The sequence below is a fragment of the Leopardus geoffroyi genome, chromosome C1 (assembly GCF_018350155.1).
Source record: "Leopardus geoffroyi isolate Oge1 chromosome C1, O.geoffroyi_Oge1_pat1.0, whole genome shotgun sequence".
NCBI classification, from domain to species: domain Eukaryota; kingdom Metazoa; phylum Chordata; class Mammalia; order Carnivora; family Felidae; genus Leopardus; species Leopardus geoffroyi.
This window is the reverse complement of record NC_059328.1, coordinates 93,335,771-93,350,004: the sequence shown is the minus strand read 5'-3', so window position 1 is coordinate 93,350,004 and position 14,234 is coordinate 93,335,771. Positions and strand designations below refer to the sequence as shown.

The 14,234-nt window shown below is 41.2% G+C and overlaps 1 long non-coding RNA gene across 3 annotated transcripts; it reads right to left on the bottom strand.

Moving 5' to 3' along the window:
* Positions 1-3,668: 3,668 nt before the first annotated feature.
* Positions 3,669-14,171, bottom strand: LOC123598387. Of its 3 annotated transcripts, XR_006712579.1 has the most exons (5): positions 13,970-14,171; positions 13,711-13,767; positions 6,882-8,791; positions 5,176-5,364; positions 3,669-5,073 (listed from the first exon to the last, which is right to left on the bottom strand). It is a non-coding gene; the product is annotated as an uncharacterized LOC123598387 (long non-coding RNA). The 3 variants fall into 3 exon arrangements; XR_006712578.1 differs by lacking the exon at positions 13,970-14,171 and having other exon boundaries at positions 13,711-13,963; XR_006712577.1 differs by lacking the exons at positions 13,711-13,767; positions 13,970-14,171 and having other exon boundaries at positions 6,882-11,228.
* Positions 14,172-14,234: the final 63 nt, after the last annotated feature.

Here is a 14,234-nt window from a genome sequence, read left to right as displayed (position 1 = left end):
TCTCATAGTACTTTATGTGAATCTTTATTAGCACTTGTTTCACTGCATTTACATTATAGGTCTTCTTTTTCCATCATCCTGAAAGCTCCCTCTGCCAAAAACTTTATTCATCTTTATATCTACAACTCTTAACATAATGCATAGTAAGTGCTAAATAAATGGTGCATGGAACAGAGGGAAGTTAATCCACAAATAGAATGTGAAATATATAAGTATTAGAAAGTGTCAATATGCATTTTATGACTCTAAAAGAAATATACATGTTGGAAAGAATTCACCAGTGAAGCCATCTGGAGTTTCATTTGTAGAAGATTTTAAATGATGAATTCAGTTTCTTTAAAATATAAAATACGGAATTTTCTATTTATTATTGTTTTAGTCTTAGTAAGTCTGTTTCTCAATAAAATTTTCCATTTCATCTATATCATCAAATTTATTGGTAAAAAGTTGTAACATCTCCTTATATTTTCAATGTCTATAGGACCTGTACTGATGTCCCCCTTTTTATTGCTGATATTGGTAATGTGTTTTTATGCACTCTTCCTTGATTAATCTTGCTAGGAGTTGATTAATTTTTTAGCTCTTTTGAAGATTATAAATTTTGGCTTTGTTGACTGTTGATTAATAAGTGTTGGCTCTTGTATGTCTGCTTTCTATTTCACTGATTTCTGATTTTATCTTTATTTCCTTTTACTTCCTTTTTCTTTTTACTTTCTTTGCATAAATTTGCTGTTTCTTTCTCTAAATTTCCCTGTGAGCTCTGAATCCTATGGGTAGTTCTCTAGCCAAAGTGGCCCATTAGTGGAATCCCAAGTCTCAAAGAAATGAGCCTGATTTATTACCCCAGATGCTCAGTCATTAGCTAGGACAAGGTTGTGAGAAGCATGGCCTCAGTTGTGAACATATTGGTGGATCAAGGTCAGTAGTTGGGGCCATTGATTAACTATGCTCTGCAAAGGGAATTCAGGGACCCATTTTCAGAACCACATTTCAACTCCTTTGCCCCAAAGATTTATTTCTTCATGCAGGTTTGGGGAGAAGCTCTTCCATGGTTCCCATGGGCCTCTCTTGCTGAAAGGAAACTTAGAAAAGGAAGGTTAGTAGGATGGACTACAGAAATTGATCTAGAGGTCACAAGTGATACTCATCCTCTCCCTTTTCCACTATCCACTCTAAATTCCTCTCACTTGCAGTTATCATCTTAGCAGGTCTTCGTGGTTTTTGTGGTGGTATAATCCAAAGCTTTATTCCTGGTCTGAGATTTTGGTAACTATACTTTGTCAGGTCATGGTCGCTGCATATGTTCAGTTACAGTGGGGCAAGGGAGTGTCAGGAGATGTCCAAGGGAACCACATGAATTCTGCTAAAAACAAACAAACAAAACCAAAAACAGTGCTACCTTTTCCTATTGATCAGGGTCAATTATCCTTGTCATGATTGTGACTCCTCTTTTTGCCTACTGGTCCCAGGAATAATGAGTCCAAAGTGCAGAAGTCATATCTTGTGGTTCAAAGGGACCCTTGCTGTGTCCTTTAATAGGAGTGCAATCTCTTTGATGACCAGTACCACCAGCCCCAACCCTATCAATCCCAGATTTGTGGATATGGGAAACACAACATCCTCTAGTGGGTCATTGGCAGTAAAAGTAAATGGGGGTGTTCCTACATCCATTTCTTAGTGGATCCATGTATTTTTTCTATTGGGAGTCATGAAGACCTCTGATTTATTTGTATAACACATCCTGAATTATAACTCCCAATTTTTTTCAGAATGTTATCCTTGAGTGGCTTTTCACCTGTGCCTTTAGAATGTCATTCTGGCTTTCTATGAGGTCAGCTTTTTCCGGATGGTATGGTATGTCCAGCGGATCCCATGGCCATGGGTGCACTCCCACACCTCTTTTACCATGAAGCAGGTACCCTGGTCAGATGCTATGTTACATAGGATTCTACATCTGTCGATCAGGCATTCCATAAGCCCCAATATAGTAATTTTGGCTAAGGATCTGTGGGTGGAAAGGAAAACCCATACCCAGAATAGCTATATATCTCTGTGAGAATGAACCACTGACTCCTTCAAGATGGAAGGGACCCAATGTAGTCAACTTGTCACCGAGTATCCAGTTGGTCTCCTTGAGTAATGGTGCCATACTGGGGACTCAGCATAAGTCTCTGTGATGACAGATTGGACATTATGGCATCAGTAGCTGTATCAGTCTTGGAAATTTGGAGTCCAAGCTTTTGGGCCTGTACATAGTCTCCATCCCTGCCACAAAGGCCCCTCCATTTATGTGCCTGTATTAGTTTCTTAGCACTGCCTTAACAAAGTACCACACATTTGGTGGTTTAAACAACAGATATGTAATTATCTTACGGTTCTGAAAGCTAGAAGTCTGAGCTCAATATGTCCATAGGCTTGGTTCCTTTTGAGGGCTGTGAAAGAAAATCTGTCCCATGCTTCTCCCCTAGCTTCTTGTGGTTTGCTGGCAATCTTTGGCATTCTTTGGCTTCTGCTACAACACCCTGATCTGTCTTTATCTTCCCATGGCATTCTCTCTGTGTATCTCTGTCTTCACATGGCTATCTGCTTATAAGAACATGAGTCACATTGAATTAGGGGACCACCCTACTCCAGTATGATGTCATCTTAACTAATTACATCTGCAACAGCCCTATTTCCAAATAAAGTCACAATTTAAGGTATTGGGGGTTAGAATTTCAACATAAGAATTTGAAAGGGGGAAAAAACATAATCCGTAAGAGTGCTTATAACACATCATGCAGGTTCCAAGGTGGCCATTGATTAAGGCTGGTAATGATAATTGGATGAGTCATTTTGTCTCCTTGATTGCTTAGTGCCTCTTCCCTGGTGGATGTGAGATATGATACAAAACTCCTCACACTTCATGCCCACTCCTGTATATTTATCCACATGACTCTACTCAAGATCTCCTTGTCTTTGGTCTTCTAGTCCTTTTCCTTCCAGGTGCCCTACTAGGTCTTCTGACAGGCCATTGACACCTGCCCAAGAATCTATATATATTCTTACTTCAGTCTGCTTCTCCTTATACTAAAAGCAGACGATCAGGGATGATCTTTGTAATTCTACCAACTGGGAAGATTTTCCTTCTTTGCTGTTTTTCAAAGACTCTGAAGAATGTAACTATAATGCAGCCACTATCTAATTTTGGTTTGTACCTACATACTAAGCTGACTCATCCATAAACCAAACTTAGGCTTTACCCTTCTTCCTTCAGCTGGTCATGGTATTGGTGCAGCTGTGGTGGGTTATATGGGGATGTGGGCTACCTGGTCATGCAGCTTACAAGTGCCCCAGTTGTGTTTGAGCTCCATCCTGTATGTACCATTTCCATCTTATAACAGATGCTGCTGGGTCCATCTGAACCAAAAGAACTCAGTCCATAATAAGTAGTTCTGGACACATGGTTACCTGATGTCCTGTGGTTAAGTGTTCTGTCTCCATCAAGGCTCAGTATCTATCTGGTTCTCACTAGTAGCTGGTTCTTAAAATGTGTATAATTCTCAGTTGCAGATGGCATGGCCTTGCTCCAGAGTCCTGAGGACTGCACTGTGATGTTTTTGCTAGGGCTTACCATAAGCTCTTTCTTAGTCAGCTTGGGCTTCCATGACAAAATACCATAGACTGGGTGGCTTAAACAACAGAAATTTATTTTCTCACAGTTCTAGAGGCCAGAAGTCCGAGATCAAGATGCCAGCATAATCAGGATCTGGTGAAAGCTCTCTTCCTGACTTGCAGACAGCTACCTTCTCACTGTATCCTTACAGGGCAGAGAAAGAGAGCTCTCTGGTGCCTCTTTGTCATCATATTGGGGATTAGGGCTTCAATGTATGAATTTGGAGGGGGACACATTCAGTCTATAACATTCCACCTGTGGCCCCCTAAAATTCACATCATTATTGCACACAAAATACATTCATTTCATCCCCAAATCTCCAAAGCTCTTAATTTATTCCAGCATCTAAAGTCTCATTTGAATATCATCTAAATCAGATAGAGTGAGACTGGAGGTATGATTCATCCTGAGGCAAAATTCCTCTCCAGCTGTGAATCTGTGAAATCAGACAAGTTATATACTTTCAAAATACAATAGTGGGATAGTAATAGGATAGACATTCTCATTACAAAAGGGAGAAGAAAGGGGTGATGGTCCCAAGCAAGCTCAAAATTTAGCAAGGCAAAGTCCATCAGATTTTAAGGCTTTAAAATAATCCTCCTTGGTTCAATGCTCTGCCCTCCAGGTCCAGTAGGTGGCAGCATCACCCCCAAGGTCCTGTTGGGTAGTCCCCCACCAAAGGCTGTTGAAACTGAGGTACTGTAGTGGCCCTGATGATCTCTTAATCACTGTCGGCATCATTTTCCCCTCTTCTTGCAGAATAGTGCATGTGTGCAGCTGAATAGCTCTATCATTCTGTCTTGTCAAATTCAATAAGCCCAACAGCCTTCCTTTGTTTGGTCCCATCTTCATCCCCTTCAGTTCAAATTGGCTGCATTTCTGCTCATATAATCCCATAAACTCTTTATCAAGTGATAATCAAGTTGTGCCATTGGTATTTTCTTTAGAACATGCTTTCTCATGTTTTTCAATATGGGTAGGCTGAGAAATCTCTAAATCATCAAGTTCTGGTTCCTTTTTGCTTAACAATTCCTTCTTCATCTCTCTCCTTTCACATTTTACTATAAGCAATCAGGAGGAACCAAGCCCCTCCTTCAATACTTTGCTTAGAAATCTCCTCAGCTAAATATCCAATTTCATCACTCACAAATTCTACCTTGCACAAGACAGAACACAGTTCAGCCAAGTTATTCACCACTTTATAACAAGGGTCACTTTTCCCACAATTTCCATTAACGTCCTCCTCATTTCCATCTGACGTCTCACCAGAATTGTCCTTAATGTCCATATTTGTAGCATGGACTTTAAAACTTTTCCAACTCCACTCATTATCCAGTTCCAAAGCAGCTTCCACATTTTTAGTTATTTGTTACAGCTACATTCCACGGCTGGTGTCAAGATCTGTATTAGCCAGGGATCTCCAGAGAAACAGAAACATTATAGTTATATAGATGTAGGTGTAAGTATAGATATAGATTGTATAGCTATAGCTATAGATTTATTATAAAGAATTGACTCACATGAGTATGGAGGCCAAGAAGTCCCAAGATCTGCAGTCATCAAGCTGGAGACCCAGGAGAGCTGATGTGTAGTTCCCAGTCTGAAGCCAACGGCCTGAGAACAAGGAAAGCCAATGGCGTGATTTCCAGTCTGAAAGTTGGCGGGTTCGAGATCCAAGAAGAGCTGATGTTTCAGTCCAAGCCTAAAGGCTGGAAAAGACCAACATCCTAGCTATGCAATCAAGCAGGAGTTCCCTTCTACTTAATCTTTTAGTTCTATTCAGGTCTTCAATTGATTGAATGAGGCCCACTTACATTAGGGATGGCAATCTGCTTTACTCATTCTACCAATCCAATGTTAACTTCATCTGGAAACACACCCACAGACACATGCAGAATAATGTTTGCCCAAATACCGGAGTACCCCATAGCCCAGCCAAGCTCCAAACTGCTTCTTTTCCTAGTCTGATACCTCCAATACAAGATTTTACTGGAATACATGGCCAAAGTGACAAAGATGTCTGTACTGTAGCCTGGACTTCTGAAGAGCCTTTCACCTGCTCTGGGCCCCAAAGCTGGAAATCTTCAATGTCACCTGGTAAATGGGCTGGAGCAGTATTCCTAAGTGTGGTATATGTTGCTCCAGAACCTAAAGAGATATACCAAGCCCTGTGCATTCTTCTCTGTGGTAAGGGATGCAAGACTTTCACTTTGGAAAGATATAATGGTACACTCTGAAAACCTCACTGAAGTGGCAAGTCCTTGAATCTTTATAGCATTTTTCTTCTATTCTCTGGAGCATTAGTCTTACCAATGCCTCCAGCATACTAGCCACTCCACTTGTACATTCTGACCGGCATATCATTGATGCAATGGGTCGGTGTGCTACTCTATGAGATGTTTAGGAGGTTCAGATTTCTTTGGACCTTATTACGACAGAGGGCAGAGTTAATCTATCCTTGAGGCAAAACTGTAAATGGTTATCTGTCCCACATGATCTTTCCTAATCAAAATGGAAAATAATTTGTTCAACAAACCACTGGCCACACGTCATGTCCTGATGCCTTATTAATCTGCACTAGCAATAGGACTATATAAAGCACAGCAGGTGCTATTGGGGCTGTGACTTGCTATGGTGGTCTAGAGTCATTCTCCAGGACCCATCTAGTTTCTGCAGGGGCCTGACTGGCTAATAAAATGGAGATATGATAGGGACCATCCTCCCACATTTCTTAGGTCTTTAATGGTGGCACTGATTTCCACCATGCCCCCTGGTATGTGATATTTTCATTTGTTTATTTTTTATTTTACTATGTTAGCCAGGTCTGGAAGGTCATTTTCAGGTGTTTCCACTTGGCCTTCTCCACTATGATAGCTCTTCACACAGGTCAAGCATTTAAATGTTGGTATAACTGCAGCTGCTAAGTGTATCAACTCCAATTACATACTCAAGAACTGAAGAAATGACCACTGGGTGGGTTCACAGACACAGTGGACCTACCCTAACTAGACTTTAGTCAGAACTCCAATTATTACCCAGTCCCCATTTGCCTCCACTCTAACAAGAGGCTATGACAATGCTTTGGGTCTCAGGATATTGATGTCTGTGTTGACTGAGTCCAATAGTTCTTAAATTTCTGGTTATTCCTCTTTCCCACTGTGTACAATCACTGAAGTAAATGGCCATAGATATCTTTAGCAAAGGACTAGGGAATCATAACACTTACATTTGCTGCAGTGCCGCAGGATCTGCCGCCTCTTAAGTCAACAAGTTTCAGATCTGAAAAGTGGCTCAGATCGGGATACTGAACAAGGGACGATGACTTTCTGGATGAAACCACCCTCAGTCTCCTGCTCCTCCGTTTTGGCCTTTTTTGGGTTGTAGATGTTAATAGGATTCCCACCTATTTTGCCCCTAGAGATACCAAGCTCTACATCCATCTCCACAACTCCCTGTGAGTCAAGCCCTCTTGGCTGCCACTTGTCAAATGTTGTTGGTCTTTTTAATTGTGGCCTTCTGGCTTCTAGTGACTAAGTGCCACTATCTGGCCTCTATTACTTGGGGAAGGGGAATATTTTTCCCATAATCATTAATGGGTCCTAACTCTGTGACTGCTGTTGTTAGCTCAGGAATGCAGAGAACTTCTTGGTGGTGGTGTCCCTTACCAGAGGATTTCTGATGGCCTTGGTGAATGGTGTATCTTCTGGGCCCTCCTGTGAAACAGAATCCTCTGATGGGTCTTCTGGCTTCACACATATCCATTCCAGCATGCCCACTTCCCCCAGTCTTTTAATTCATTCTTCTACCATATGCCCGGGCAACTGAGACATTTCTACTTTGCTCAGCATTGGCCATCACTTTCTCTAGGTTTCTAAGAGATTCCCCCGCCCATCCCTCCCATGAGTTTGTTACATCCTCCGTAAGAGTCCATGCAGTGTTAAATCCCGAGAAGAAAGTGCTGTCAATGAATTCTTGATTATCTAGTCTAATATTCCAGCCCCCATGATCAAGCAACCTCAAAACTCCTCTGACTTGTTTGTATATGCTAATTTTTACAGCTCCTTTGTATAGGATCTCTTTCCTCCTTTATTAGGTCAGGCAGGTTTTCAGCTTGGTTATGCTAGGATTTGATTCCATTTATTAGCATAGTAGCCAGTAGAGAAGGAGTGGCTCTGTAGTGTCTTTGAGCATGGAGGAAGTACTAGTTCTTACTACGAAGAGGTAGACTATCTCTGCAAGCTTTCAAAGTTCACGAGGGCCTACAGAGCTAAGATCCTTACGGTTGTGCATACAGATGTCCCATCCCTTGTTTCAGGCGTTCAGGCATTTTCAGCCAGGGCCCTGACCAGCTTTGGCTACATATTTAAATGTCTTTGGGGCTCTGTGCCTCTATCATGTCCCAAGTTTGTGGCATAACTGTGTCAGGTCTTCCACTATAGAGATAAAAGCCTTTTTGTAAGTTACTAAAGAGGTCCTCTTGTCTCTCATACTTGGCTATTAATCAAGGGGGACCTTTGCTTTTTCGTTATCCTGCCTGAGTGTCTATACAACTTAGCAGTAACCGGCCAACTCCATTGTCCTTGTAGGCATTGCCCTCCCCGACCCCCATGCATTTCAAATGCCTGAAATTATATTCTTTTCCTTCTCCTCCACTGGGATGTTTTCCCAGGCCACCACTGATGAAATCTTTAGCGCCTGGTCACCACCTTGTGCTGGGAAGTATCCATGTCCGTACACTACTCACGATAATATTGTCTTTGCCCACCAGATAGTGAGTGAGCCAGTTCTGAAACTTCATTTTATTTTCTAGCTTTCTTTTGTTTCTGTTTTTTGTTTTTGGACCTCTCTTGGTACCACTTGTGTTAGTTTGGACCCTCTGAGCAGCTGCCAAGGTGGTATTTGGCATAGCTAGGGCCGCCATTACAAAATACAGTACCGCAGACTGGATAGCATAAACAACAGAAATGTATTTCTCACAGTTGTGGAGTGTAGAAGTCCAAGATCAAGATATCAGCAGGATTGGTTTCTTCTGAGGCATCTCCCTTGGATTGTAGATGGCCACCTTCTTGCTGTATCCTCACATGCACTTCCTCTGCACACATGCCCTCAGCGTCTTTCTGGGTGTTCAAATTCCTCCTTACAAGGACACTAGTCAGATTGGATTAGGGTTCACCCTGACATCTTAATTGCCTTTATAAAGGACCTACATCCAAATACAGTCACATTCTGAGTTATGAAGGAGAGGGAAAAGAAAGGATGAGTAGGCATTATCTCAGACTGCAGCACAGTTCTGAGGGTTTCAGGTAGGCTGATGGATGATCCTCAAGCCAAAGCTACCCATTAGAGGAGTCCCAAATATTTCTACAATGAAGCTGCATTGCTCAGTCAGTTGCGTTTCACTGCTCAATAAAGCTCCTGCCATGCTTAGTCATTGGCCAGGACTGGCCAATTATTATTTCTTGGGGGACTTGCAATAATCAAAGCTAATTAAATCTGTCAATATCCTTGGCTCAAAATCTTTGCTTATTTGAAGATATTCTTACAAAATGACTGGAGTAAAAATAAATCATAAGGGGAAGCAGCCAAATCTAAACTGTCTCTTTATGTAAATAGCAAATCGTAGCTGCTAGAGATAAAAGTGGATAGATGGATTTGGGGAACAGGATATTTAAGAAGAGAAAGGGACCTAGATTATAGATTGATTTGAAATCACTTATGAAATTGTCCATGTAAGTATACCTTCTGCCATTCACCCAGGAATGCCTGACACAAAGTAATCATACAGGACATTTACTAACAAATCTGAGTATTTTCAATATTTGTTAGGCTAGTAGCTTTATGAAATTACTTCCTTTACTTCTAGTGGAATGACAAGGCTTCTAATCTGTAGATACTTTATTGTAATATAGTTAAGATCTCTGTGTTTCATCTCTTAAAATGATTACAGCAGCTTTTAATTAGGGGGTCATATTTCTTTCTTTGCAAAAATATGCAAAAAGTACCAAAATATGTGAAAGCTCTCATTCAGCAGGTGAATGCAGAACTTTCATTAATATCTAAATGATCTGCATTTCTCCAGGAAGAAACAGTCCTTTTCATCTCTCAGTATTTCACCTAAAAAGATTGTGACCAACAAACTTTCATCAATTTTATTTAAAACCACAAACCAACCAATAGGGGCGCCTGGGTGGCTCAGTCAATTGAGCGTCAGATTTCGGCTCAGGTCATGATCTCATTTTTCGTGAGTTCGCGCCCCGCGTTGGGCTCTGTGCTTACAGCTCAGAGCCTGGAGCCTCCTTCGGATTCTGTGTCTCCCTCTCTCTGCCCCTCCTCCTCTCATGCTCTCTCTCTGTCTCTCAAAAATAAATAAATGTAAAAAAAAAAAAAATTAAAAAACACAAACCAACCAATCAACCAACCAAACAAAAGCTCCACAAAGGAAATAAAAGAAAAAGAAATATTAGTGTTAAATTATATTTTAAGAGTGGCAATTTGAAATACTGAATTTTCTACTTACTCTAATTCTCTAAGTAACACATACATTAATCTCTATATAACTAGTGTGTTTACAGCAACCAGTTGATAATTGTCTATTTACTCAACAAATATTCTAGAGCATCTACTATATGCGAGGTACTAGGCTGAATAAGATGTAATACTGGTCCTCAAAGAACTCACATTTCAACTACTTTCCTTTTAAAGAAAATATTTATTTTTACTGTGGTAAAAATATACATAAAATTTATCATCATTAAATGTATAGTTCAGTGGCATTAACAATGTTCACTCTGTTGTGCAACCATTACCACCATCCATCCCCAGAACTTTATCATCATCCCACACTGAAATTCTGTGGCTGTTAAACAATAATTCTCCAGCCCCTTCTTCCCCTGCCCCAGGTAACCACTAGTCTACTTTCTGTCTCTATGAATTTGACTATTTTAGGTGCCTTATAGAAGTACAGTAAAACCTCGGTTTGTGAGTGTAATTCGTTCCAGAAACATGCTTGTAATCCAAAGCACTTGTATATCGAAGCGAAATTTCCCCATAAGAAATAATGGAAACTCATATAATTCATTCTACAACCTAAAAATATTCATATAAAAATGATTACAATACTGTAATAAAATACAAAATAATAAAGAAAATATACAGTATAAAGAAAAACAAATTAATGCACTTAAATTTTTTTTTTAATGGCTATTTATTTTAGGGGAGGGGCAGAGAGGGAGACACAGAATCTGAAGTAGGTTCTAGGTTCTGAACTGTCAGCATAGAGCCCAATGTGGGGCTCAAACCCACGAACCACGAGATCATGACCCAAGCCGAAGTTGGACACTTAACCAACTGAGCCACCCAGGTACCCTAACCTGCACTTACTTTTGAAAACCTTCGTGGCTGGTGTGAGGGAGACAAGAGAGAGGAGGATTATTGTGTAGGACAATTTTCACTGTCACTAAGGGAATCACTGCTATCTCAATGGAATCTTTTTCTTTTCATGCAACTTTAACAAGGAACTTATCCAATGACACTTGCTTTTGCCTCCTTTTGAGGATTTCGTGGAAATGTGACATCGCATTGTCATTAAACAGATTCATTGCTCACACTGCTACAGCCTTTTTTGGGTGGTGCTTTTCTACAAAATTTTGCACTGTTTCCCACATTTTACACATTTCTCTAATCTCATTTGAAGTGAGGGTTTCCTCTGCCTTTTTCTCTTCCTCCTCTGCAGACAAGATGCAAACATAGGCTTCTTATAAAATCTTGGAATTTCAGCCACTCGCATACCTCGTTCATACTTCTCGATGATTTCCTTCTTAACTTCCACCATAATCATCTCCTTCTTATTGCCTATTTTTTTCTGCATGGAGGCTATTATATATGCTCGCATGGATGTTGACTATAGTACAGATTAATAAACTCTTGCCATATACTGTATTTAATGTAACTGGCAATAAGGCAGCAGAGGAAAGGGTCCATATCTGCAGGCAGCCTGACCTACAATAAAGCAAAGCATTCCTAAGCTTACTCTTGTATGGAAAAGCAAAGGACTCTCCATAGGTGCTCTAAAGTGACAGAAAACACTAGTGCCAGTTGTGGGCACCTTCCAACGTTCTGAAAAATCACTGATTTCTGCCAAATGCTGCAGCCTGAGACTGAGCATGGGAGACGATCACCAATAATCCTGTAGAGAAAGAGAGAGAGAGAGAGAAAGAGAGAGAGAGAGACGGAGACACAGAATCTGAAACAGGCTCCAGGCTCTGAGCTGTCAGCACAGAGCCCTACACAGGGCTTGAACCCATAAGCTGTGAGATCATGACCTGAGCAGCAGTTGGACCCTTAATTGACTGAGCCACCTAGGTGCCGCGAGTTTCATTCCTTTTTAAGGCTAAAATAATATTTTGTCGTATGTACATACTACATTTTGTTTATCCTCAATTACTTTACTCTTAAATAGATAAACTCTCATTTTATTTCTTTCAAAGAGATACCATGAGGCTTTTAAAATTATTTTAAGCCAGTGTCTATAGCATCACACTAGCTGTCCAGATGCCAGTTCCCTGCTTTTGCTGCCACCAAAGTACGAGGTGCTCTCTTTTATGGTTTTAGTTTCTGAAACAATTTCCGACTCTTTTCTTCTATATCTCTTTTTATAAGTCATGGGGACAGTTATACATACTTTAGGGTGTCTTTTTTTAAAGTAGTAAAATTTCTAGTTTATGTGCAGTCAGAAATATTTACAAATTAGGTAATTACAGGTATGTAAAGAATTGATTTTGGGGATCAGTTCTTACTGGTTTCTTTATTTGGGTAGTATCTGCGGTCCACCAGGGACTATTCTGCCACAGTTCATTTTGTTCCAGGACCAATGTGCCTAGCTCTCCAATATGTTTAGATACCTTACTCAGTTTCTGAATGTAGCTCATTCTCTCATGCTTTAGTACATTTCTTTTTTGTCTTCTTTGGCTCCTTTATCATTTTTCTCAGAGGAACACTTGGTTCAACAATTGATGATACATTTATTGTATTGACTATGGGCAAGAAACTATACTAGGTGCTGGATTTTTAATGCCATGATGACCCATTTTCTTGGAGAAAACAAGAGTTCCCTTATTACCCACCATCAGCTACCGGCTCCCCTTCATTTATGATATATAGGGCACAAACACATTTACCCAGAGGAGATTCCACATTCAAGTGACTTTGTGGGGCAGTCACTGCCATATCTGATATCAGTAGGACACCTTGCATCCCTGAGTGTTCAGGAAATATTATCATGCTCAAGTACCTATATAGGTTTATAGGTAATACCTATGTAAGTATATAAGTAGTTACTATATATTAATTTCAAAAGAACTTTGAAAGAGTAGGCACAGTGAATTTAACAACACTTTTTCAACAGAAAGGCCACAATAGTTGACCAGAAACCTAGAGGATATTGTTCTTTTCACAGCAATCTAACAGATTGCTGAGGATTGCTACTTGGAACTTCTGTTTTATAAGTGTCAAACATCTGACTGGCTAGGGACCACAAAACGATATTCTTGTTGAATTTATGAAGGCAGGAAATAAATGAGAGGAAAAACAGAGCCCATACCCCAAAGGCATATTTCTACATACCGCCTCCCCCTCAACTGAAATGCCTCATTTACAAATCTAACCTACAGCCAAACATGAACTTTACTTGAGAAATACGGGGCCTGAAGGAGACTTGACCAGTGGTATCATATTCACTGGAAACAGAACCCTGGCATTTCTCTCTGTCATATACTGCCCATCAAATGACTTCTTACTTGGCTATCTTTCTTGAACAAATAATTCATTTTACAGTCTTTCTATGAAGTTGTGACGTTGCCCTTTTACCTTTAGGGAAGCGAAGCACAAAGCACACAAAGGCGGCACCGTCAGCTAAATTCTTCACGAATAACAGAAAAAGCAGAGAGCAATACGAATCTCAGATCCAAGGCGTTACCTGCTCTAAAACCTGTACTGGGAAGTGTGGGGTGGGGGGAGCCGGGAGGGCAAGGAATGGAAGGAAATGCTGGTAAAATTACCTTGACCAGGAGGAAACTTGGAGTCTTTTCCCACTGACTGAAGCCCACCAAACTTTTCTGAAACGAACCAGGGTAGGGTGGGCTGCGGCAAACGGACCCGCCCAAGGCGCCCGCTCGTTCCCACCGCAGCGCACCCCGTCACCGCCCACGGCGAGTCCCGGAGCTCTCCGCGCAGCACCTGGAAGACTGAGCCAGAGCCGGAAGCGCGGGGAATCCCGCGAAAGGCGGGGCTGGTGGAGGGCGTGGAGAAAAACCGGACCAATTTACTCCGGCGGGGATTATTGTACAAGGAGCCTATCAACTCCTCCGTACAAGTTCTCCCAATTGCCAATCTTGGGGCGGGTTCACACCTTCTCCAAAGGGAAGAATCTCCCCATCTCCCCACATGCCTAGGGCTCGGAGCGCCCCTAGCAACCACGCAAGATTTAAAGCGGAAGGACGGCCCTGGGCCGGAGGTCCCTGGAACCAACCGCGGCCTGGCAGGGAGGCACTTTGGCCCAATCACCTTGGCGGGAACTACAACC